The sequence below is a fragment of the Pseudopipra pipra genome, chromosome 1, assembly GCF_036250125.1.
Source record: "Pseudopipra pipra isolate bDixPip1 chromosome 1, bDixPip1.hap1, whole genome shotgun sequence".
Taxonomy (NCBI): Eukaryota; Metazoa; Chordata; class Aves; order Passeriformes; family Pipridae; genus Pseudopipra; species Pseudopipra pipra.
Genome location: NC_087549.1, coordinates 66283797 through 66309780, shown reverse-complemented (window position 1 = coordinate 66309780; position 25984 = coordinate 66283797). Strand labels below are relative to the sequence as shown.

Genomic DNA, 25984 nt, shown 5'->3' with positions numbered 1-25984 from the left:
AGAGAGTTTTCCTGCAATTAAGAGTACTCCATGTACTTTTAGAAGGGACATTTTTTAAAATGTTGGGAGGTAGCATTTTGTAATTGGAGTTGACACTTAGCAAAGTGAACATGCACACTTGACCCTGCTACAAAGTCCCTCATCTTGCATGTGGAGACATCCCTCTACAGAATTTGACTGGCAGGCAGCAGCCCTCAGTCAGCTCTTTAGCTTGCTGAAATATCTGGGTAAAGCACTAAAAACAGTCAGAATTTATACTGCACAACAAAGAATAAGGGAATTTGTGAAAAGGAAGTGAAAAAGGAGTAATTTCTGGCTTTCTTCAAATTCATAGAAATTCATATTAATAGCATAAAGAAATAAGAGAATGTTGTATAAAAGTGAAAGGGCAGGGAGAAGCACCAGGCAAGTATCCTTTCAAACAACAGAGACACCTACCTGCCCCCTATCATATAAGGAAAAGGAGTTAATGTCAGACCTTGACAGGCAAGACTGAGAAATTTTTTACACTGAAAGTGCTCAGGTTTTGGGGAATTTTTTGTCTTTACAAGGCCTCTGAGACAGTAGCAAATGAAGAAATAGGAGGAAAGTGAAGTTTTGTAAATAAGACAAAGAGGGAAATCAAGTCAATCTCATAAAGGTTATGACATGAATATAATGAATATAAATCTAAATCTATTACCCACAGCAACAAGAAGCTACTTCTGGGATTTCTCTTTGAATGACATACCAAAGACTATCTCAGCTTTTCAATATCTAGCCAAAACTGTGGATAGATAAATCTCTGTGCTGGCAATCTTCATATCATTGCTGCGTGGGTCTGGCAGCAGTGCTCACAGCCTTGTGCTGACAACACTTAAAGCTCACCATTTCTAAAAATCAGAGATTCTTGAATTTATAATGAGAAGTTACTGTCACTTCAGAAAAATGCTGCCATGCAGCTTCAAATTTTTCAGCAGCCAAGTCGTCCAAAATCACCCTATGCCCATCATATGAGTTCTTGAGTCAGAAGTCTGTGGCTAGGTACTGACTGAAAAGATAATCTGCTTTGCTTAATGAGATGCAACCAAGGCTTTTTGTGTTAATTTGTACTCTGAGAATTTCTTGATAGCAGCAACTGTACAGTAGTTAGTGTTAATAAAAGCATCGATGCACCCCTCTGCATCTAGTCAGAACTAACACCGTGCAAATCCTATAAATTATAACAAGTTACATTTTTGTTCATTAAAACTCTGTGTAAATAAAGAAAATGTCACTTGTCCACATTCCGATTTTTAGTATGGTTAATAAAAAGAAATATTAGCTTACAGCAAAAGAGACAGCACCATGCCAACATTTGCAAAACTGTTATTGGCAAAGCAAATAATTTATTTGCAATAACACATGCTCAACATTTTTGTCTCCAGATACATATCCAAAAGCTGAAGAAAGGAATGTGCAGAGTAATTTAATTTATTTATGAAATATGTATGATTAGAAGCTTGATTCTAATTAGGTCATACAATTACCATAAGTCTCTTTGAATCAAGACCTTGCCTTTGATAGTAACAAATAAACATTCAAGCATAAAGCACAACAAAAAAAAAAAAATTCAAAAACAACGACTAACTTATTTTTAACTATTTCTTGCCAAGAAAAGCAATGATTTAAAAACTGCCATGAACTACATTGGTGTACAACATTTATTTATGTATAGATCATAAAGACAAAACTAACAACATCACTGGCTTTGTATGCAGGAATTAAAGGAAGGATTTAGCCTTAGAAGATCTAGACCTCCAACCCACTGCCTTGGCCCCTCATTTCTCTGCTCTGCATCTACCATACATGAGATCAATTTTCCTAAAACCAAGTGAGCAGAGACTAGGAATACTACAAAAACATATGAGGGTTTTCAGGAATTTAAAACAGGGATTGTGGAAGGCAAAAATCATTTACAGGCACTCTTAGCAAACTGCAAACAAGCCAAATGGAAGAGTTAAAAGGACTATTGCCTCTCTCATAAGAATGTACAAATTTATAAGATCCAGGGATGGTGAAGAACTGAGATCAGGACGACAGCATTTTCACTGTGTCAATGGTAAAGTTGACGTTCAGGAGCAGAACAGGCTGTTTATCGCAGGAAGGGTATGCATATTTTTGTGACTTAGTAAAATATCAAAGGCTTAGCAGATCCTTGTAGTTTTATTCTACTATTGTAAACTTCCATTTATCTTATGAGCAGTTTAAAACAATATTACAGAAAGAGACGAGTAAAATTCTATGAAATCCAGACTGAGACTTGTCCGAAATTTTGAAATTCCCACATCAGTTTACTATTTGGTGAGTTCAGGTGGGGAAACACAACAAAATACAAGATTTGGATTCTTATTGTTACACAGGACAGCAGGAAAATGTTAAAAAAAGTGTTTCAAGGGTCAGAGACAACTTCATGATAGTAATAGATGAAGCCAGCCTCTCTCCTCACTTCACATGCTTTCTCCCTTTCTAGTCAGGAGAGAGAGATAGTTGCTCTTGTTTCAGGAATACAGAAGGAAATCTCTTCCTTGCTGTAAGAACTTGAAAAGTGAAAATCTTGAAATGTTTTTTTCTGCAAACAACACTTGAAAAAATTAAAATTTCCAATCCTGTCATTCCAGGTTACATAAACGCTTCTAGACCTGTGGCTGACAAATGCTGCCTCCGCACCCCACCCTGCACCCTCCGCCTCCATTATTTATATTTCTTGACATGTATGAGCACTGTATAATAAAACAATTAGTAATAATAATATTTTAGCTTACATAATGTTTCTCAACCGAAGTTATCGAAACATGTCACAAAGCTTAACAGTCACAAGGGATTTAAAGCCTCAGTACTCCACAGTGTAAGCCAGCCTCACTATGAGGCAAAAAGAACAGCAGGGGGAAATTCTAAATTATTTCAAAATCTCTTTGATTTAGTGTTCATGAGCCTTTCTCTGGAGCATATATATTACTGATCTTTCTCAAGGGCCAAAGAGTGTTGTGGTCAATAAGATAATGATTTTTGTTCCTACTCCGTTTTTTAGACAGGAAAGCCATGAGGTATGGCTGAGATACCATTGTATCTAACCAAGCTGCCTTTGAGTTGATCAGATAGAATGATTTAGATACGGCCACAAACACAGACTGGCAGTATAAATTTTCCCCTTCTCAGTCCTATACTTTGACCAGTAGATCACACTTGTGCTCCCTGAAGCCCATTGCCATTCAGCATTTTCGGGGCTGTGGTGTAAAATATTGTAACCAGGGCTATTTGTAGCATAGAAAGAACTGAAGCATTGCTACATATATACCTCAAAGATGTGTATATTATTCTATTATGATAATCTTTCATGACATAACATGTTGCTTGTTTGTACTGTGTACTGAAAGAGGTTCCATTCTTAAAGTAGAAAACCAAAATAAAATGAAAAAAAGTTGGGGTATATTTCAAATGACTCTGAAATTAGAAAAATACTAATTTTTAAAATTACTGATGTTCATTGCTGCATTGCAAAAAAGTGAAAGATTAAGGACATTTTTCACCTTCTATTAGGAACAAAATCTGTTAAAATAACAAGAGACTTAGTTGTCACGGTATTTATGATAAGTATCACACTACATCCTAACAGAATAATGAAAAACAATCATCTTCTGCTTGCACACATGCAATAGTCATCCCTGAAAGCTTTCCAAATCCCAGTGCAGGTGATGTCAATAGAAAGGATCAGAAAGTGATGAGGGATGTGAGAGGATACAGAGAAGCTGTACTGGCAGACACAGTCAGAAAATTTTGAACAGAGCTTTATCCCCCTAATGCACAGTTCTGTCCTAGGTTTCCAACCTACATATGACAGCCAGGATAAAGCCACTGATTTAGGAAATGATGCAGAAAATTTGAACATTGTGAAAAAACTCCTTTCATAGATTCACCAGCCCTAGAACCACAACCAGGGCTTCAAATCTTGTAAGAATCTTGGCATTCCTGAGCCAACAACATTAATACACTTAAGCTATTACCTATGACTACTGTAAAAAACATTATAATTTTAATTTGGGACGAGTGACTCCATCTCTCATTCTTAGTTTAACTGCAAAGCTATGTCTGAAAAGCATATGTGGCAAAACTGTACACACTAACGTCATAATATCCATTGTTGAGCAAGCTACTTAATTTAAGTTTCTATACAAGCTGGGGGAGCAACTCGCGGGTATAATCTGTTTTTCTCTTTTTAATGCTATTCCTTCATTTTTATTTTAAATCACAACTCCAGCTACTCTTAACTGATCTTATTCCTGATGCACAGCTCCCCTTACCTGTAAGCTGTTGTCCTTCCTTCAAGAGGTGCTCACTGCACATACAGAATCTTGCAACTGGAGCTCCTTTCCTTTAATGGGATGAATAATGGACTCAAGACAAGGACATTAACATCACTTCCAATGAGATGTAGTATAAAGCAGAAGGCTTACTCCTTACTCATCAAGGCCCCCATGGCCTCAGGCAGAAAGTGAAAATCAGGCCTGGAAGTACAACATTCAAAACTGAAAAGCCTCAATAACATATGTTTCATTAGAGACTAAATATCTGTAAGACTGACAAAATCAACATTGTACAGCGTACTGCCATGTACTGGGAAAATCAGTCAATGATACTAGAAGAGAAAGAAATTAGCCAAGTGACAAAGGCTGTACCTGTAGTACGTCCTCCATGTCAGGCTGTTGGCAAAGCTGCCAAAGCTGTCATCCCGCAGAATGTTGCCTAGTGCATGCTCTAACCCACATCCCCTCCCATCTGAAGAGCTGGGTGACCTGGTGTCAGAAATCACCAATTGCTTGGCCTCTTCAAGTGATGTGTGTATAGAACCTAGAAGAAAGCTTTTGCTTTTTTCGTAGCCTGAGTTTCTCACACACAGCCTGAAGATGTCATTATCAGTTCCTCTGAACTCATCTATACTGAATTGTAGAAAATGGTGTGACATTTTTGGATTTCTGTCTGATGTTAATTGGGGTTAATTGATGATAATGGTAAGGGTAATTAGTTTTAACAGGCACTAAGTCCCATAACCCAAGCCTCTTATGTCTTATAACTGAAATAGAACAGCAGTCAAAATGTGGCATGAGAAATAACATGGCAATATCCAGTTATCTGCAAATGTAGGGGGGGTAGAGATTGCATATGCATTTGTATGAACTTACATATGTTTACATGCATCAAACTACTTTAGAAAAGGTGTAGTCTTGTCCAGGGTGCAATTCATTGCATTTTTGTTATTGACATTGGCTGAAATGCAGCAAGCTGAGGCTTGCCAACAAACACTCCAGCATCACGTTGGGAAGTTACACCACTTTGTCCAGGAAGAAACAATTCCTTGAACTATTATTTAAAAATAGATTCAGGTGTCAGTGCAAGTTTACTAAAAGTCAGCTAAATCTTGTACATTTTTGGAGGATTCCTTCCCCCTCCCCAAGTTTGGTGAAGCATCCCATATGACAATAGAAGAGAAAGCAAAGTCAAAAGCAAAATTTACAGTTCTTCAGACTAGTGCAATGGCTTGGAATCTCAGGCAGGAGCTGTCACACTGAAAACTGAGATGACAATATGCAAAAATTAAAAGACTATCTCACTTGATCTTCCCACACATCCCTCCCATTTCCTCTCCTATCAAAGGTTTTCTCATTGTAAGGCAGGCACCCCTTGGGTTGGCTTCAGGTTGTTTGGGGTTTGTCACCCTAACAGTGCATTTAGATGACCCACGACAGCTGTACCAACCAGGCATCACCCATGTTCCTGCTGATCAGCTGAGACTGGCCTACACATTGTATACTGGGACCCAAGTTATTCAACTTATTCAAGTTACACAATATTCAAATTTTTTATTGCAATTTCGGGGGGGTGAGGGAATCACCAAAAATCAGTGTTAGTTCTGTTTTTACTGCAAGTACAGTAAAGCATAAAAGATGGGTAAAACTATTAGTCTGTGAAATTTGGCAGAATGTGGAGAAAACCACATATCCTGTTTGGGCCTCGTAGTGGGTTTCTGTGGCTGGGTTTTGGTAGCAGGGGGGCTACAGGGATGGCTTCTGTTAGAAGCTTCCCCTGTCTGGTGGAGCCAATATCAGCAGGCTACAGGATGAGCTTCCTGCCGCTGGCCAAGGCCAAGCCAATCAGGAGTGATAGTAACACCTCTGTGATAGCATATTTAAGAACCAAAGGTTGTTGCGCAGGTGAAAATTCCAGCCAGGGAAGAGCAGAGTGAGAACATGGAACAACACCAAGATCAGTGCAGCAGGAGGGAGAAGATGTGCTCCAGGCACCAGAGCTGAGGCCACTCCAGCCCATGGTGAAGATGGTAGTGAAGACCATGGTGGAGCAGGTAGATATCTGAAGTAGGCTGTGACCCTGTGGGAGGCCCAAGATGGAGCAGAGTCTTGCCAGGGACCTGCAGTCCGTGGAGAGAGGAGCCCACACTGGAGCAGGCTTTCCTCAGGTAAGACTTGTGGCCCCTGCGGGGGACCCACACTGGTACAGCTCGTTCATGAAAGACTGCACCCCATGAAGGAGTGACTCACAGGACAGCAGTTTCATGAAGAACTGTTGCCTGAGGGATGAATTCATGCCACAGAGGTCCATCAAGGACTGTCTCCTGTGGGAGGGACCCCATGGGAGCAGGGGAAGGACTCCTCTCTCTGAGCAGCGGCAGAAAGAGCAGCTGACCATAACCCCCATTCCCCATCCCCCTGCACCACTGGGGGGGAGGAGGGAGAACATGGAAGGAAGGAGGGTGGGGGGGAAGGTGTTTTTAAGATTATTTTATTTCTCACTCTTTTGCTCTGACCCTGTTAGTAATAAATTCAATTAATTTCCCCATTTTGAATCTGTTTTGCCCATGATGGTGATAAGTAACTGACTTCTCCCAGCTCTTGTCTCAACTCATGAATCCTCTACTGGGTTTTTTTCTCTCCTCTGTCCAGTTGCAGAAGGGAGTGAGAGAGCAGCTGTGGTAAGTACCTGACATCCAGCCAGGGACAACCCACTACAGGCCTTATAAGCAGCTTTAATTGTAGAGGCAGCACAGAGTAATGGTGTTGTTGCCTAAAGACTGGGAGCAAAAAAAGCTCCAGGTGAATTTACTGTAGATAAGATAGAGAGCAGGTCTTTAATGAAGGCCTTCTGGCATAAGGAGTACAAAGGTGCACGCCCATGTCCAGTGGTTCTACAACTTTATAGTATTATACATCCAATCCGAGAACTATCCACCCTCCAGAAGCTCCCCAAATCTACCCCTTGGCACACCTCCCTGGGATAGTCAGGGGTCCCAAGACCCCTTTCTTCCTCATCTTCCTCTTCTTCACAGCACGTGCTGTCTTTGGAGCTTCTCCAAGGTTCTGGGCTTGAAGGTTGCTTTGACTATGATGGTGTCTTCTTGTTCAGGCCTGGGGTGCATATGTTCTTAAACCAAGTGTGTTTACTATAGTCCTGCCTTGAAAGGAGCCTAAACAACCCTAAAGAATTTAGAAAATTCAATATGAAATGGAGGAATAGGTTTTGGTAAGTGTTATCTACTATTCTAAAGTGTGGGAGACTATATAATTATACTAAAAACCTATATTTACTACACAACTACTTTAAAATCTACAAAAATCTAAAAATCCTAAAAATTCTGAGGCATCCTCTATACTGAAATTAATGAAATCCACACTTATAAAAATCACCGTTTCAGAAAGCTTGACAAATATTTGAGATTGAGACAAAAATATTTGAGAAGACACAGGACTGTTTCTCAGGTTGCAAGGAAGATGACCATTCCCAGGACTACATCATAAAAGTAATTTTTTAGACTTCTTGGCTAGGCTGATGGAAGATGAATGGGGGTATAATCACAGTGTGACAAGGAAAGCTTATGGTCGGATGACATAAAAGCCTGATCTTAAGTTTTCCTGAAGTCTCTAAAGCAGATATTAAAATAATAATGCAGGTAGCAAGTACTTGTAATCCCACTGAGCTCAATTACTTCTGAATGTGCTCAGCACTTTTGAACACTAAGCTATTTGTTTGCTTATCTATGTGTACATCCAGGCACACATTTAGGTACCTTGTCTTAGACAACAAATTTGACAACACAGGGTTTAATCATTCCACTTTCTTATCCTGAAATGCTACTATAAATCCTTTAAAATGAATAGTCTTCCTTCAGTTCTGTTTTCATAGGAATAATCTGTGTTTCAAACATCAGTAGAAAGACAAACCAGAGACGACATTTTACAATTTCAGTATCACCTGCTTGAGGCTGGAGCATGAAAGCTGGATAGCCACTTCACTACAATTTGGGTTACAGAGCCGACATGAAGGAAAGGTGATTGTGAGTCCAGTTTAGCCTTAAGAATGAGAGATGAGGTGACTGTTAGCAAGATTCCTATCTCTCACCCATCTTGTGTGCACGTTTTTCCAAACAGCTTTCAGCTGCACATAACTAAGTTGCATTACTCACAGCTATGTTATATCCCTGCCCTACTTACAGGAACAGAATCCAATCCAAGGATTTTTAAGCATTTTGTGAGTGCTGGCATTGTGAGCATCATCCCAATTGCCCAGTAAGAGGAACTGGACTTCATTACCATACAACACATTGCAAAGTTACCACAGGACTTTTTGGGAGGCCTGTGTGTACTGCCAATTAGATGTATAGGTTCATCTAATATACTGTAAAGTAATAGGTTTTAAGATCAAAAGTAACTGGCTACAATCCTGTAACCACACTGTGCAGGTCAGAGGAATCTCCTGAATGAATTTATTTTCTGTCTAAATAAGGTTTCTCTGGGGGGAAACATCACACAATCTTGATACGCCAACTTCCAGCTACGGGCAATCTACAAAAATCTTTGGCGACTTGCTCCAATTCTCAATGACCTCAAGGCTAAAAATAATGGAACAGATCAGCTCTGTCATAGTAAAATATAATCAAGTATTATCTCTATTTTCCAAAATACTCACAATAATGTTAATATCCTAATTTAATAGACAAAATTTCTATATTTGAAAAGCATCTGTATCTCTAAATCATTATTTGCTAATGAAAACACCATAAATAAAAAGCTCTGTTAAATACTGTGAGTTACTATTCAGGTAAACTCCCTACATAGCTTAGTGTCACTTATTCTGTAGGAAAGACCTTTTACATTATTGCTTGTGAAAAAAAGATATTAGCAATAAGAATCCTTAGAAAATGTCGTCTTGATGCCACCTCTATCCTTCCATCTAGCACAGCATTAATCTTTCAATTCGCTTTAAAGGCTACTTCATAAGAAATATTTTACAGGATTTTTGTGGATAGAAAATAATATACAGTAGTGACTCTATTAATAGTTATGATTCCAGGAATTTTGTGGCAGAAGAGGTTTCTAAATTAAGCTAAATGTCTCCTTGAACCAGGCATCAGAAACATCAGCAGAAATGTTAATATGAACCCATGCCAGTGGCATAGTCATGAACCTCCAGGCCCAGTTTGAAGAGAATGAGCCCTTTAAACATATCTAGGAACGTAAGGCTTTGTGGCACGTTAAAAAACAAAAGTCCTTTGTACTTTCGATAAGATTAAAGCCTTTCCTTTCACTAGTTATTTCTGGTTTTCAATCTGGGGAAGAACATCCCTGCAGCATCCTATTTCAGTGTTTTTCTGAGCCTTCAGGAACTCCAGGAACACCAAACAATGCCTGGCAGGATCAGAGGATCACAGAATATGATGAGCTGGAACAGAATACAAGGATCATCGAGTTTTGTGTCATCTGCAAACTTGCTTAGTATCCCTTCCAGTCCTGCATCCAAGTCATTTATGAAGATGTTGAAGAGCACTGGGCCCAAGATGGAGCCCTGTGGAAACCCACTAGTGACAGGTCACCAACCTGATGTCACCCCATTCAATATTACCCTCCGTGCTTGACCCATGAGCCAATTGCAAGATTTGTTTATCCAGCTGTGTGCTGGACACTTAGTCCAGAAGAATTCTGGGAGAGTCAGTATTGAAAACTTTACTGAAATCCAAGAAGATTACATCAACTGGCTTCCCTTGATCAACTTGGTGGGTTACCTTGTCATAAAAGGAAATCAGATTTGATAAGCAGGACTTTTTTTTCATGAAGTCATATTGGCAACACCAGTAACAGCAACTACTATTGTCTTTCAGGTGTTTTTAATTACCTCGCAGAATAATCTTCTCCATAACTACCAGGCACTGAAGTGAGACTGACAGGCCTATAGTTTCCAGGGTGCTCCTTCTTGACCTTCTTGAAAATTGAGACAATATTGGCCATCTTCCAGTCAGCTGGCACCTCTCTGGATACCCAAGACCACTCAAAAATCAAGAGAGGTTTTGCGATGACATCAGCAACTCTTTGAGGATTCTCAGATGAACCCCATCTGGCCCCATAGATTTGCTGGTATCCAGCTGGAGCAGCAGATCCCACACATCTTCAGGGCCAACTGGGAGTTGATTATTCTTGCACTCATGGTCCTTCAGCTCAGGGCACTGAGACCCTCTTGATCTGTCATCCATGTTGAAGACAGAGGCAAAGAAAGCATTAAACACCTCTACCATGTCTCTATCCCTGTTTGTGAGGTGACCATCCTCATCCTGTAACGGGCCAATGATCATAGAATCATAGAATCATAGAATCAGATGGCTTGGAAAGGACCTCTGAGATCATCAAGTCCAACCCTTGATCCACCACCACCACAGTTGCTAGACCATGGCACTAAGTGCCACGTCCAGCCTCATCTTAAAAACCTCCAGGGACGGAGAATCCACCACTTCCCTGGGCAGCTCATTCCAATGGCTGATTACCCTCTCTGTAAAGAATTTCTTTCTAATATCTAACCTAAACCTCCCCTGGCACAGCTTAAGGCCATGCCCTCTTTTCCTACTGCTGATTGCCTGGGAGAAGAGACCAACCCCCACCTGGCTACAACCTCCTCTCAAGGTAGTTGTAGAGAGCGATGAGGTCTCCCCTGAGCCTTCTCTTCTCCAGGCTAAACAACCCCAGCTCCCTCAGCCCCTCCTCATAGGACTTGTGTTCAAGTCCCTTCACCAGCCTCGTTGCCCTTCTCTGGACCTGCTCCAGCACCTCAACACCTTTCCTGAACTGAGGGGCCCAGAACTGGACACAGTACTGTAGTGCTGCATGGGGTTGTTGTGGCCAAAGTGCAGGACCCGGCACTTGGCCTTGTTGAACCTCATCCCGTTGGAATCAGCCCAACTCTCCAGCCTATCCAGGTCCCTCCGCAGAGCCCTCCTGCCTTCCAGCAGGTCGATACTCCCTCCCAACTTGGTGTCATCTGTGAATTTGCTGATGATGGACTCAATCCCCTCATCTAAATCATCGATAAAGATATTAAACAGAACCGGGCCCAACACTGATCCCTGGGGAACACCACTAGTGACCGGCCACCAACTGGATGCAGCCCCGTTCACCAGCACTCTCTGGGCCCGGCCCTCCAGCCAGTTCCTAACCCAGCACAGAGTGCCCCTGTCCAAGCCATGGGCTGCCAGTTTCTTCAGGAGTATATTATGGGAGACAGTGTCAAAGTCTTTGCTGAAGTCCAGATAGACCATCCACAGTCTTCCACATCCACAGCCTTCCCCTCATCCACCAGGCAGGTCACCTGATCGTAGAAGGAGATCAGATTGGTCAGACAGGACCTGTCCTTCCTAAACCCGTACTGGCTGGGTCTGATCCCTTGTCCATCCTGTAGGTGCTGTGTGATTGCACCCAGGATGATATTTCTATACTACCTATTGCCATTAATATGTTTGAAGAAAACTCTTTTTATTGTCCCCCACGTTTCTGTCCAGCTTCAATTCCAGCTGAGCTTTGGCTGCCTGATTTTTCTCCCTACAATGGCAAGTAGAATCTCTGTATTCTCCCCATGTCACTTGACCTTGCTTACACTGGGCATATACCTTCCTTTTTTGCCTTATTTCCAAGAGAAGATTGCTGCTTAGCCGAGCCAGCCTTCTGCCTCTCTTGCTTGACTTCCAACTTTCAGGAATTGCCTGCTCCTGGTGCCCTTAGGAGGTGATGTTTAAAAAGTGCCCAGCACTGATGGACCCCAGCACCTGCAAAAACACCTGCAGCAACAAGCTCTCGAGCAAAACAACCTACTGCACGCACGTTGTTCTTTGTATCCTCATTTTTGAGGACCAGCTTTATGTTAAAATAAAGTGTCACTTAAAAGCTAAATTGAGGAAGCTTACTTCCTCTGGAAATAGTTCAGGTCTACGAGTGTCCTTAAAAGGAGTTCTTGACACATTTTCACTAAATGCCTTCTCTTTGAAAGCTTTACACCAGGAACTTAATGTTTTTTCATCTTTGACTCATTTGTGAGGGTAAGGCAGGCTGCTAAGGGGGTCTGGGCTGGGAAAAGCAAAGAGAGCACTAGTACTGGTAAGAGTTCAAGTTCTCTGATTTTGGTGAGAGAAGCACTCACTATGCAGAGAAGGATGTAAAGAAACCGAAAACATTTATAGTGCACTATTTCATCTGTGAGTTGATTAAACAATTTCCAGGGAAGTAGTTTTCTACTGAAAGATGCCAAGTCAATGAAATTTAAATGTATGTCAGGTAGTATTATTATAAAATGCTGACAAAAAATTATCACAGCATCTTGATACAGTTGAAACAGTTTGTTTTTAAACACACACAAAACTCAGATGCGCATTTACTCACAAGATTACATTTTCACTATGGATTGCATTCTTTAAATTTCTCATCCTATTCTAGGAAGAAATTAAGTTTTGATAAATCCTACCATTTCCTACTAAAATAAAAAAAAAAGTCATTCTGTTTTTTGAGTAGCTTAGTTTAGTGTATCTCCATAAATTCATTGCAGATTTTTTGGTTTGAAAATAATCTCTCCTTTCTTCTTTTCTTATTAAATTCTTCATAATCCTGATAGGTTCTTTTTCAAGAATACAAATTAGTCAAATATCTTTTGCTGAATCTCATCCTGAGGTATTCTCTCTGGCCTAAAAGTTTCTGATTGTGCTCTCTGTAACAGTTGCCCTCTCACTTGCCTCTGATATGTTCCATGGATGGTTCTTAAACAATTCTGCCGATAAAGTACAAGATAAAGAAATCAAAGCATCTCTCAGCAGTGGTACCTCTGCAGGGCAAACAGGAATAAAGCACGGTGAAGTGTATTTGTGTCACTCAAATTAGCAGATGGGAATCTGCTCTACAAGAAATGCAGTGAGAAAAACTCCCTCTTTAATGTAGGTTCATTTCAGAAAAGCACTATACTTTAGGAAAAATATCCCACTACAAGTGTTTTTTGAGATCTAAGTGGCTATCTTCTGGCTTGTCAAAGTTACTCTTACACTAATAGATTGCAATTTTTTAAGAACAGGTAGAAGTGCAGAAGAAAGTGGAAATGTAGCTAAACAATTCTTCTGAACAGTGTTTGTGATGATACTAAATACTGCAAATACAACTATTTCTGCAGTTCGTAGTTGCCTTTTTGAAAAGCACAGTTGATATGAGAAAAAATTTAGGGCTGTTAGCTTTGAGACCTCTGTGTATTACTGGCAAAAAATAGTATTAAATATGGTATCAGCATCCTATTTGGTGTGAAAGGTTGAATTCTCTCCCAACAACATTAGATTATAGAGGAAGAAATAGCTCAGTTCATCATCCTGGAAGAAGTAAAACAGAGGGAAATTGAATTTTTGAGCAAGCAACTCACCTCATCATGTTATTTAAAATCAGTAAGGAATGCTTCATTTCATTGCAAGCCTCATCACAGCAGTCCTGGGACATCTGGACAGGCGTCTGGTAATAAGCACATTGAAGAAGCTTAACTAGAGCAATTTTAATCAATATTATTTCAGATATAATCTATCTTTATATAGCATTAAAAGACTAGGAAAATAGTGAAAATTATTTACACTAATCTGCAGTCTGAACCACTCTGGTTAGTCTTCAGATTTTAATATTGTGTGATTTAACAAATCTGATACCATTGAAATATCACCGTTGTGCTACAAAGAAAGACAATACACAGGCAGTATTTTAACTGACTGATATCAACCCTAGATTGTAAATTGTCTGCAACACAACAGGTTCAATGGAGGGAAAAAAACCCAAACAAAATCAATAGTTTGATGCTGAGCAGATGGTTAAGAAGCAAAGTATACCACAGGTAAGTAGTATGGCCCCTTTTGTTCAATATCTTCATCAACAGATTTGATAGTAAGAGAGCACACCCTCAGTACATCTCTAAGGAGGTTCCATCCAGAAAGACCTTTAGAAACTTTAAGACTGAGCCAACACATGCCTCAAGAAGCTCAGCAAAAAGCCCAAAGTATTACACTGGGCATGAGGTGACCCCACCTGTCAGCACAGCTGGAAGAGAACTGGTTTAGGAGCAGCCCTGCTAAAATGGACCTATTTCAGTCAGAACCAGGTCAAACAAGCCAACTCTGTGCTGTCACTATCAATGAAGGAAACTAATGCTGAGCTACATGAGGTGGAACTTTCCTCTCATTGCTATTGAGACTGCAGTTGGAATACTGTGTCCTGTTTTCAGCCTCCCCATTAAAACAGGATGCTGAGGAACTGGAGAGGGTCTAGTAGATTGCTGTCAGGGCAGCTGGAGCCAAGAGCTGCTCCTCAGAAGCTGCCTTCTAAGACAGCTGAACTTTGTCTGATGAAGAGAAGACTAAGGGATAATTTGCTAATAGCCTACAATCACATGAAACAGTTAAAAGACAATGTAATTGACCTCTTCTCAGCAATGACAGACAGTATAAAATAAAGGGAAATGGCTAAGACCTACAGCTTGAGAGGTCCAAATGGCACAACAGGAATAATTTCTTCATGAGGAGAACAGCGCAGCACTGGAATAAATTACTTTTGGAAATGATGATGATTTTTGGAGGATTTTCTTACTTGACTGCGGAAAATCATTGCTAAAATATATGGAGATGCATGCTTTTGAGTGGTTGAAGTAGATCGTTCTTTGGCAGTGGTTGAAGTAGACAACCTTCAGAGGTCCCTAATAATCAACACTTCTATGGCTGTGCCATCGGTTGCTGATGATCTGTCTGCAGCTCTTAGCAAGGACATAGAGCTGGCTTAACCCAGTTCTCCTCCCTCTTTTCCAGTTGAGAGAACTGTCATAACAGACAACTCTTCTTTTGTCTCTCAAGACTTATTTAATTTTTCCAACACTAACGCCAGCCTACTTTGGAAGCATATGAGGCAACACTTATGGAGTGCCTCAAAGCAGACCTTGAAAAGCTCACAGTCAGCAAAACAACTGCACATCTATTTCTACCACCTTCATTAATATGCTCTAGATTTAGTGAATTCTTTCTGATTTTAGCGGGAGTGTTCATTATAGATCTAGGGTAATAAGTAGGCCTTAATACCGATGGCCTCTCTTTCCACCTTCAGCAGAAGTGCATGAAGGTTTTCATGTATAGCATTTAAATATCATAATAAAGACTGCTTTAGAAACACTCATGTTAGAATAGAATTTGAATGCATCTTCAGTTCTGTGTAGCTTTAATTTTCCCATTTCCCTGGGGGATTCTTAACAGTCATAAAAAACATTGTTTGAGAAAAACATTTTTTCTTTTAAAGATTCAAACTTTTCAAGTGTGCTTTTTGGACACTTGTCTGGGAAACAAGTTTCCATAATAGGGAAGCAAAGGGGGATTAATACACACTAAAGAGAAATTTTCTATTCAAACTACCGAATAATTTTTATTTTGGAAATTTTCCTTTATTTCTCTTAGGACTGACATCAAAATAAAGGATTGAACTGAACACAGATGTTTCAGTTGATCCATCCTGGAGTCTTCTTTGTGGATGGAAATTTTAGGCATTGTCTCTTGTTACTAACATGGATGTCATTCAATTTGAAACTTATCCTCAGACAAGAAAATCCAGCTTCATTCCACTTCAAAATTTCAAGCTCGTGTTACATATGCCTTCATGAGGAAGGCAATATTTATGGACAGCAATACATAATTGCTAATTATTAAGAAATACAAGGGTTATACTATAAGCTGTATATTTTCCTGTTTCCATTGCATAGATTCTGTTCATGTATGTCTGAGCAGGAGTGGAAATACACACTGTAAGCAATGCCAATACTCCTTTTCCTTCCTGTTCTGAGAGCTGACCTTGCTCTTCTGAGGTTAGAGAAACCGACAGCTTCATGTCCTAGCAGCCATATGTGCGGCACAAAGCAGCCTGACACCTGCTTTCTGCAAGTTTTTATGATACAGTGCTCCAAACCAAAACGGGGGGGGAAAAAAATCCAGTTAGTCACTGTGCTTAAGCTCAGAAATACATTTCTGGTGTGGCTTGACCCCAGTCAGACACCAAACCCCACACAGCCGTTCGCTCTCTCCCCCGCCATCAGGATCGGGGAGAGAATCGGAAGGGTAAAAGGTAGAAAACTCATGGGTTGAGATAAAGATGGTTTAATAGAGAAAGCAAAAGCCACATACAAGCAAAGAAAAACAAGGAATTAATTCACTGTTTCCCATAGGCAAGCAGGTGACTTGAGAAGACAAACGCCATCACTCCAAACATCCCACCTTTCTTCTTCCTCCCACTGAGCGTGTCATATGGTCTGGAATATCCCTTTGGTCATTTTGAGTCAGCTGTCCTGGCTGTGTCTGCTCCCAGCCTCCCATGCACCCCAAAATTCCTCACCAGTGTGGCAGTATAAGAAGCAGAAAAGGCCTTGGCTCTGTGTAAGCCCCGCTCAGCAATAACAAAAAGATCTCTGTATTATCAACCCTGTGTTCAGTACAAATCCACAAATTCAAACCATTAGATAACTTAAATTTAAAATTTAAATCAGTTAACCTTAGTTTCATGATAAATTTAAGGGATTATTCCACAAAAATAAAGATAATTTTTATGAACCAGACATCAGCTCAGCTGGTACAGGTCCTCAATTATTTAAAGTTTGAACACTTACTGTGTTCTATTTTTTCCTACTACTCTTGAAAAAATCATATGATTGTAAAACCCTATGCTTTTTTGCTAAATATATCCTGAAAATGGAAAGCAGGGCCTCAGATTGTGGCAATACAGTAATTTGCCTTTTTTTCTTTCCAATTCCCCTTGCTCACGTGCAAGTAGAATTAGATTCTCCTATTAAAAAAAAAGTCTAAATGGCTTGCTCTGTTTCAGAGGATAAAACAAAGTCAAAGAATTACAACCACAAAGCATTCCTTTGCCCTTCATAACGTATCTCATTCTGCTGCAGCACATATCAAGTGGACCGACAGTGTCTGCTGATGTTCAGTGTCTGCTCTGGGCAGGGGAATTCAGAGCCTGGCAGGGCTTGTTGCCATGCAGAGGCAGAGGAGAACATTTGATCCAGCATTATTTCAGTTCTACATCTACCTTCTGCTAAGCCTGGTATGTGTATGATAAAAGTATTTTAATCAGCTGTTTATTTCTTTGTTTCTTGTTTTATTTTTAGCTATATAAGAGAAAACTTTGAATTAATAAAGGCCAGCTACTATGATACTACTTTACTTGTGAAGATAGTATTTCAAATGCCTGTTGTATTCCTTCATCTGTGATTACAATATTTTGTGGAGTCTCAGTTGCTACAACACAAGCCTATAATTATGATTGTTCAATCAATATTATAGATTCAAAGAAGTAGCTTTTCTTCTGTTCCCTATCTTGTAATCAGAGTAATGTTCAGTTTGTATATACAGACACATACTTTGCTTCTGTGAGGCTTTTCTTCCTCCTTTCAATACTGCATGCCAGCTCATCACAGGATCATTCCTGTTTCTTTCAAGGTGGAAAAATGCCTGCCTTATTAGGAAAAAAAAATCCATCCCACCAAAAAAACCCCAAACCAATGGACTGAGTCAACAAAAAAGCAGTATATATCACGACAAGCTGGGAATAGCACAAAATAACTTTCAGTCCTCATGATACTGTGGGGTTAGCTGTCTTGAGGAGTGCAGACTTCAGGTAGCAAAGGGTAAAACATACACCTGCTCTTCGCTGTATTCATCTCACTACTCTAAGGAATATCTTGTTGTGAAGATTTGTTATCTCCCTGTGAGCAAAGCACAGTCCCATTACACCTCATAAAGCTATGGTCCTCCTCACCTGTCCCTCAGCTCACACTCCTCTGATTGTAAGAGTCTTATACCAGGCAGTCAAGGTGTTGTCACAGTTCCTGAAATTGCTTCCCCCAGCTTCTACCTTCACTTGAGTAGGAAACAAAGTAATTCAGTGGGCAGTGAAGGTGGATTGAGCCTCCTTCCCTTCTGCCCAGCTAGGTGATGGATTCTTTTTGTCCACACAGTAAATTCATGCTGTAAACTATCCATTGTGAAATGTTACTTGAGATTCTAGCATAATAGCTATTATTCTGTTACTGATTCATAGTCAGCACATCGTAGTTAGGAAAAACATGAAAGAGAGGTGATTCAAGAAGGAAACAGCACAGGACAAGGATCAGGAGTTGTGCACCAAAGACTAGATTCTAAGTTCTTTATCCTCATTATCATCTGTATGCTCATAAACCCAGAATGGTACCACATAAAGGAAGGATTTTAATACTGATCCAAACAACTGGATGTCAAGATTATGTAGCAAAGTTCCCATGGATTACATTGTCTCATTGAACAGAATGTAGCTACTTTTGAAACTCGGAAATAAATAGGCACAGCCTACTGTAGCTTGAAGTTTTGAAGTAATGGGGAAAATCTGCAATACTGCCCCTAACTAAAGGGTAATACAGGACTCTTCACATAAAAATGGGACTTTTGTGTAGGCAACCAAATGGATAAAATATTTAGGGGTTGGAATAAAAAGAAACCTGAATAAGAGAGCCAAATTTATTTTAAAAACAGGGGTAAGTATGGTAAAAATGGATATAGGCAGATGGAACAGAACTGAAAATCTCCCTAGAAAAAGGCCAGTATTGCTAAGATAAAGATTCTAAACTACTCTGTATTTTTAGCTTCTCCTCAGTATATTTATCATATGGTTTCCAGTAACGTGGTGCTGTTGCTCTACTCTCAAAGTTAAGTTCTTTTTAAAGAGTTTTCAAGATCTGACATTACCAAAGATGTGTTCCATATCAGGAAATGAATAGGGATTGCTTCATTTGTATCCAAATGATGACTGAGAATGTTTGCAACCCAGGAAGTAAAACACCATGACAGAATGAAAATGATAGGTAAAATAACTAGAAAACTAAGTAAAGAAAAATAAGTGGATTTTTTTCTATTCTTTTCACTGTATGAGGCATCTAGCCATTAAAAAATAGTTAGCAAGTAGAAAGGGTAATCAATAGTAACGGTGCAAGGCAGTATTAAAATTTACTTGATGTTGTTTTGACTAAGTTTTAGTAATGCTGGTAAGAATTTCTCCATTTTACACTTAGCCATTCTATGTATTGTCTGTAACACAGCATAAAAGTCTTTCAAAATGACAGAGTAAGAAAGATTCCTAGCTGTCTGGGAGGTGATGGGAAGTGCAGTTCTTAACTGAAAGCTGGAAGATAACAGGTCTGCAGAAATGCCTAAGAGTTGATTCTTGATAAAAGTCTAGTCTTCGTTTTTCAAAGGAACCAAATTCTTCGCCCACCGCATCCCACTTGGTGTTTCTCCACTGGAGCTTTTAGCAAGTTCTCAGAATATTGCATCTGGCCCCGCTGGGAGTAACTAATGCAGGCAGAGCATCTGGCATGACTTTCTGAGCATAGTCTATCTGTTTTCTGGGTAAACAGCTTTTCCTTCTTTTCCTGTTTCTTTGTGGTGAAATAGGCGAAGGATTTATTCCTCTGACTCAAGCAGCCTAAAAAGTGTTTGATGGAAACCTGAAAACTAATATCCCTGACATTCCCAAGATGGCCTTACTCAAACAGAAGTTTCTGTATTCTACTCTGGAATTACACAGATCTTTGGCTTCTCCTAATGTGATTCCATTGACCAGGGCTTCTGTTCAAAGCCATTCCAAATGCAGAGATAAAGGTAAATTTGGCCTTAAATGCTTTCTTGCCTGGGGAAGGCAAATAAAAGCAGCATGGAAATGCAAAGGCTTCTCCGATGAAGTGGAAGCACACAGAAAACAGTGAATCCATAGAATAGAAATACACAGAATCTATGTATTCATAAAGCTGTATTTCTGAGGCATTACTCCTGATTTACACATGTGTGTAATCTTAAAACACATTCCAAATCAGGTATAGAAACTGTGGACCCAGTTCACCCCTGTATTACACTATTTTGACATCTGTATCACACTATTTTGACATCTGTATCTACCTACACCAAGAGACTAAGGTAGGCGCAATGAGGTAACACAGTCATTAAGTTCTTGGATGCTGACTTTGCTTCCTCTCCCCTCATCTGTGGTTTTCTTAAAGAAAAAAGACTGATGAACTTTGAGATTGTCCAGCTTCTTAAAGTCTGAAGGGGTTGAGAAGAGAAGATTCTGGTTTGGTCTGCATCTGTGTTGAGTTTCAGTTTTGTTTTGCTCATAATATGTGAAAGTAAGTTTTTGAACAGGCAAATAAAGATTCTTCCAGTACTTCCAATGTTGTCCATATCCTCCCCACCCCACTTAGCTTTCCCAGTCAAAGAAATAACCTGCTATCACTGATCTTTCATTTTAAATTTGGGTTATTTATTTATAGTCTGGATTTATATAACAGTACTTTTTACATCTTTGATAATGCAGTTCTTTCCACATTTTCAATAACTCCAGAGCTGAGTGATATGGACAACAAATATAATTGAGCACCCAAATATGTTACTGCCTGTCTGGAGAAATAGTTATCATAAGCACCTACTGAAAAAAAATCACACTTCATTAAGTACGTGTATAATGCACTAAAGATTATATGAACATGCACATTTAGTAAGGAACTTCCAAATACTCAGAGGAAATGCCTACAGAGACAGCCGAAATCATCCTCTGCTTGCAAAAAATTGTGCCTAAAACTGGTAGCAATATGTCAATCAAAAATCACCTGCTGCATAGAGCAAGAAGTGCATGAAGTCTGTATTACCCGAATCCCCACAGGATAAAAGGCATTTAATTGCCAATTCTGTCCTTTGCTAAACATATATCTCTCACCCTTCATGATAAAACTTGTCCCATCAGTCAAAGCTTTACCAGTGCATCGTTCTGGCACCTTAGATTTCGGCAAGAAAAGCTCAGAGGGAATCTCCTGACCACACATTTATGCCCAAGGTAAAGAAAGGCAGACAGAATTCATACTCACAAAGTCACTGTCCAAGCGTTTTCAGATCTTTCTGCCACTCTTCATTTCCTGCTGAAGAAAAGCAATCATTTCATTGATGGCTAAGGAAAACACAGTGTATTTTACCTCAGATATCACTGGGATAAATAAGATTAAGTTATTCACTCTGCCACCTGAATTCAAGACATAAATCATAAGATAGGTTGGTTAGCTTGTGATTAGTAATGTATTATATTTATTTATACATATTTGTGTCACTAAGAAATGTGCATGCCTTTGGGAGAGAAATAATCCTTGAGTTTAGTTACTCTTATTTATACTAATATATGCAGATTCAAAGAGTTTATGTGGAATTTATAGATAAATTGCATCAGGTTCTCCAGATGTTGGAAATAACTTACTTTGCCTGTCCTGCAGCATTACTATTTGTTTATCATTTCAAAGTTCACAAGGTAGTGGCCTCATTAGCTGTTCATCTAATTTCACAGAGAAATGACAATTTCTAGCTGCTGAGGTCATGGCCCATCAAAAATTATACTGTCTGTAATTTTATATCCGATCTCTGGTAGATTTTAATTTGCTTATCTCAGTTCTCATATATCGACTAAATTGCTGAATTCTATTAAAATCTCTACCAGCTCTCCAAGATTTAAGACTGAACTACTGAATTGAGACTTATTGAATTATTGAGACATTATTGCCAATGTGAGTCAGTAAAACAATAATTAAAATATACAAGATTAATATGCCTTTTCGTTTCCTGTATACCATTTGAAGTCAGTCTGAATGTGTCTCTGTACACCATACATATGATATTCTATCATTCCAGAGACAAATCATGTCTCTATATTTTTTCCTTTATATAATTACTGACCTTAACTGCAAGAGCCCTGAGAAATAAAGATATTAAAACTATTTTGCAAATTTTCTTGGGTAGATAGTGCAGTATTTTTCAAGTTGGATTTTCCTGTATAGTGCTTAAAATTGAAGCCTTTAAAATGTTGTTCTGCAGTATACACTGAAGATCACTTCCTCTAAAGAGTTAAACTTAGCACTGTATTTAGCTTCCTACTCTAATGTCCCAGTGGCAGATACTCTTGTGATTGGTCAATCTTGGATTCACATTTTCCATTTTTGGCACTGCTGCCACATTTCTGTTGCTGGAGGAGGGAAGGAGATTGCATAAGTAGCAAATATAGTATTTAATAAAACCCTGTTGACTACTCATTGCCTAGGTCTGGCAAGTCATGGTGAAATTTGTATAGCTTCACATCACCCTTCACCCTCCTGCATCCTTGCTGAGTGAGACTGTGGACCCTTAGGAGATCCCACTTGAATAGGTAACTCCTCAGAAGTATTATCCCACTCAGCTATCTTGTCACTCTAAGAACTACACTTATCTACTCCTATTTCCACAAAACTATTGTTTCTGACAGCAGTTGCATTTTCACCACCACTGGGATACCACCAGTTAAAAGCATTACCAGCATAAGTGAGAGGCAGTGATAGTTGCTGCATCTTCTTCCACTACTCACAAATCTGTAAATTTGCAAACAAATATGTTTCAGCTAGATTTGTGATTTCAGTGCCTGTTGACCAGCACCTCTGCTTTACCACTTCATCACAGCAAAACTAAGCTAAGGCATGTGTCTGAAAGATGATTTCCTCTCTGAAAAGCAGGTTCCCAAGGTGACATGCAGCCTTATTTTCTACTAGGGTACAAAGGTAGCCTCTAAATGAAAGTTGTAATAGAGAAAACAAATTTTCAAAATATACCCAGAAAGACTGATTCTTCACTAGAAGAAAGATTTAACTTCTCATCACCATTTTTCTTACATAGCAAAAATGCACTCAAAGTCAAAAGATTTTGTAGCATTCATCACCAAAGGGAAAAACAAACAAACAAAAAAAGACAAAAGATGCTTACCAGCACCTCCCACAGTGCTGCTACTTGTGGATGCATGGAACTTGGGAGATGATTAATCACAAGGCTGAAAGATCAGGTCATCATAAGCTGTTTCAGATATCCTTGGTACTTCATCATCAGCTTGGTATGGTACAGCAGAGAGGAAAGTCGGCATCAGAAACAATGCACCCTGAGGTCACTTGCCTCTCATGCCTCTCGTTGCCAGAGGTAGAACTCTGATTACTTTTGTTCTTGTAAGTCATTTGCCAGTTTGTTCAAAGTGTAGTACTGCATCACTTTCTCTCTGTGACTTCACTTGTGTGTGTCTAGTGACAGGTTCAGAAGTACCCTGTTATGATGCTTCTCATTGGCCTATTTTAGCAAAGTGAGGAGGTCTTGCTACATGCTGGTTTGAGTAACCAGGAGAGGAGGGAGGAAAAAATCATAGAATGGTAAAATATGCTACATATATAATCCAGCATTCTGTATTTTTTATGCCCTGGTATGTTGTTCCTTCAACACATATCAGGGTGTTTGAAGTCACCCATAAAGACATGGGCTTGTGAACATGAAGCCACTCCTCTTTGTCTATGAGGGCTTCATCTGCTCTGTCCTCCTGGTCAGGCAGCCTGTAGCAGACTCCCACTATAATGTCACCTGTCCCTGTCCTCCTTTAAACCTGAGCCTTAAAGTTTCAGTCAGCTCCTCACCCATCCCAACGTGGAGCTCCATGCACTCCAGCTGGTCATTGACATAGAAGGTGAAACCTTCTCCTCATCTCCATTGACTGTCCTTCTTAAAGAACCCATCCATTCCAGCATTCCACTCATAGGAGCCATCCCACCACATCTCTGTGATGCCAGTAAGATCATAGCCCTGGAGGCATGTGCATATTCCTAATAAGTCTTGTTTATCTCCCATGCTGCATGTTTGTTTTCATGAACATCTTCCAGGGCAGCTAACAAGAGACTCATTCCATACAAATATTTAATTAAAACTGAGTGAGTGTATATTGACTGGGAACAAATTCATTTTTTTGCTTCAAACTGACTATGAGCAAGTAATCATTTCTATTAACATATTCCCTAATGGAAAGTACTTGCCAGATAGTTTGGACATACCATTTCTTATGTCAAACTGTTCTATTTTGTCTGCTTGCTGTTCATGGTTCATAGAATCGACCGAGTTGGAAAAGACCTCTGATATCATCAAGTCCAACCTTGATCCAACACCACTAGGGTTACTAGGCCATGGCACTAAGTGCCACGTCCAGCCTCATCTTAAAAAACCTCCAGGGATAGTGAACTCACCACCTCCCTGGGCAGCCCATTCCAATGTCTGATTACTCTCTCTGTAAAAAATTTCTTCCTAATATCCAACTTAAACGTCCCCTAGCAGAGCTTAAGACCATGCCCTCTTGTCCTACTGCTGGTTGCGTGGGAGAAGAGACCACCCCACCCGGCTACAACCTCCTTTCAGGGAGTTATAGAGAGTGATGAGGTCTCCCCTGAGCCTCCTCTTCTCCAGGCTAAACAACCCCAGCTCCCTCAGCCTCTCCTCACAGGACTTGTGCTCAAGTCCCTTCATCAGCCTTGTTGCCCTTCTCTGGACCTGCTCCAGCACCTCAATATCCTTCCTGAACTGAGGGGCCCAGAACTGGACACAGTTCTCAAGGTGTGGCTTCCCCAGCAGGAGGAGGCCTTCCCTGGTCCTGCTGTCCACACTGTTCCTGATCCAGGCCAGGATGCCATTGGCCTTCTTGGCCACCTGGGCACACTGCTGGCTCATGTTCAGCTTCTTGTCAATCCAAACTCCCAGGTCCCTTTCTGCCTGGCTGCTCTCCAGCCACTCTGTCCCCAGCCTGTAGCGATGCATAGGATTGTTTTGACCAAAGTGCAGGAACCGGGACTTGGCCTTGTTGAACCTCATCCCATTGGAATCAGACCATCTCTCCAGCTTGTCCAGGTCCCTCTGCAGAGCCCTCCTGCCTTCCAGCTGATTGACACTCCCCCCAGCTTAGTGTCATCTGAAAATTTGCTAATGGTACACTCAATCCCCTCATCCAGATCATCAATAAAGATGTTAAACAGAACTGGGCCCAACACTGACCCCTGGGGGACACCACTAGTGACCAGCCACCAACAGTTCACCACCACTCTCTGGGCCCGGCCCTCCAGCCAGTTCCTAACCCAGCACAGAGTGCCCCTGTCCAAGCCATGGGCTGCCAGCTTTTCCAGGAGTATGCTGTGGGAGATGGTGTCAAAGGCTTTCCTCAGGTCCAGATAGACACATCCACAGCCTTCCCTCATCCACCAGGCAGATCACTCGATCATAAAAGGAGATCAGGTTGGTCAGACAGGACCTGCCCTTCCTAAACTCGTGCTGGCTGGGTCTGATCCCTTGTCCATCCTGTAGGTGCTGTGTGATTGCACTTAGGATGATCTGCTCCATAACCTTGCCAGGCACTGAGGTCAAGCTGATGGGCCTGTAGTTTCCTGGGTACTCCTTCCAGGCCTTTTTGTGGATCGGTGTGACATTCACCAACTTCCAATCATCTGGGACCTCCTCAGTGACCCAGGACTGTCGGTAAACAATGGAGAGCAGCTTAGCAAGCTCTTCCACCAGCTCCCTCATCACCCTAGGATGGATCCCATGTGGTCCCATAGACTTGTGAGGATCCCAGTGGCTCAGCAGGTTGCTAACTGTTCCCTCCTGGATTACAGAGGGGCTATTTGGCTTCCTGTCTCTACCAGCTCTGGAGGCCAGCTGTCCTGAGGACAACCTGTCTTCCTGTTGAAAACTGAGGCAAAGAAGGTG

General features: G+C 40.5%; 1 long non-coding RNA gene across 1 annotated transcript; it reads right to left on the bottom strand.

Annotated features, from left to right (window-relative positions):
• Positions 1 to 11718: 11718 nt before the first annotated feature.
• On the bottom strand, positions 11719 to 24771 carry LOC135416639 (uncharacterized). Its single transcript, XR_010431636.1, has 4 exons — positions 23189 to 24771; positions 21283 to 21333; positions 13738 to 13823; positions 11719 to 13104 (listed from the first exon to the last, which is right to left on the bottom strand). It is a non-coding gene; the product is annotated as an uncharacterized LOC135416639 (long non-coding RNA).
• Between the last annotated feature and the right edge of the window lie 1213 nt (positions 24772 to 25984).